The sequence below is a fragment of the Otolemur garnettii genome, unplaced genomic scaffold (genome assembly GCF_000181295.1).
Source record: "Otolemur garnettii isolate 467f Iridium unplaced genomic scaffold, OtoGar3 scaffold00156, whole genome shotgun sequence".
Classification (NCBI taxonomy): domain Eukaryota; kingdom Metazoa; phylum Chordata; class Mammalia; order Primates; family Galagidae; genus Otolemur; species Otolemur garnettii.
The window spans coordinates 4,055,244-4,056,339 of record NW_003852551.1 but is presented as its reverse complement, the minus strand read 5'-3'; the positions used below and the strand labels follow the sequence as shown (position 1 = coordinate 4,056,339).

Sequence of the window (1,096 nt, the reverse complement as noted above, 5' to 3'; positions counted from 1 at the left end):
AAAGAAAGAAACAGATGAGACCCGTGCACAGCCTGCCTGGCACTCCCCAGGGGACAAAGGTACCAGGGGAGCCCTCAGGGTATCCTAAGTAGGCCTTAGAAGCCCCTTTGGTGAGGAAAGCTGCTGCTGGAGAACGTTCAGTATGTTCACATGACCAGTAGCAGGGCCGGGAGTCAACATAAGGGTCTGCCCTCCACCACTGTGCTTTGCTGTGCAGGCGCTGCTGCTGGGATGGTTTTCAAGCATAAGAGGGTATATATGCAACTTACAAAGACTCATCCAGCATTCAGCACTCAGCACTCCTGGGCCATGGCCACACCCTGAGCATCTGCCAGGCCTCCATAACCCTTCCCTTTCTGGAAGAGCCCAACTCCTTCTTGAGTCTGAAAATCAGCAGTCCTAGTGACCCCTTTCTAGTTTCAAAAAGGGAGGTGGGAAATCCCATGGGGTGGCAACAGGCCTTGGCTGAAGCTGGCCTTAGGGCCAGGATGGACATCCTTGTTATATGGACAGGTCTCCCCTCCCCTCTCTGCTCACATTGGCCCCTAGTCTTGAATTTCCAAGATCCAGAAGTTTATGGAAGTGGGATCCTATCCCACTTCCTAGCTGACCAATCTGAACTGGAAGCACCAGGACCTCTAGTGAGGGTGCCAGGAATCTCCCGAATGCTTCCTCCCGTGTACTCACTCCACAGATGTGCACTAGGAACCTACTGCCTGGTGGAACCCATGCCCAGCCTGGAATTAGATCTGTGGCCATCACCTTTCTAACCACCCTTCCCACCCTCCAGGTCTTAACAGTTTGCCCAGCAAGCCGCCTGCTTTGACCTTGACAAGCTTTGCCCACTTCCCGGGCCTACTGCTTCTCACCCTGCAAGCCCTGGCTCAAATAGCCTCTGGGGTCACATCATCATCTTGACCCCAGCCCACCCACCCAGCTGCATCATGTGTCCTTGTAACACACCACTCACATCTGCCTGGGTCTCATCACACAGTAAGTATCTATCTCCTTATTTCCAAGCTCCTTGAGGGTAGAAAGCAGCTCAATGCATGCTCCATAATAATGACTCAATAAATGTTTATGAAATAAAAAGTAG

General features: G+C 52.2%; 1 protein-coding gene across 1 annotated transcript in view; it reads right to left on the bottom strand.

The window, feature by feature from the left end:
• XKR8 (XK related 8) overlaps positions 1–1,096 on the bottom strand; it is a 5,855-nt gene that overhangs the window by 1,840 nt on the left and 2,919 nt on the right. The gene's annotated exons all lie outside the window — the stretch shown is intronic.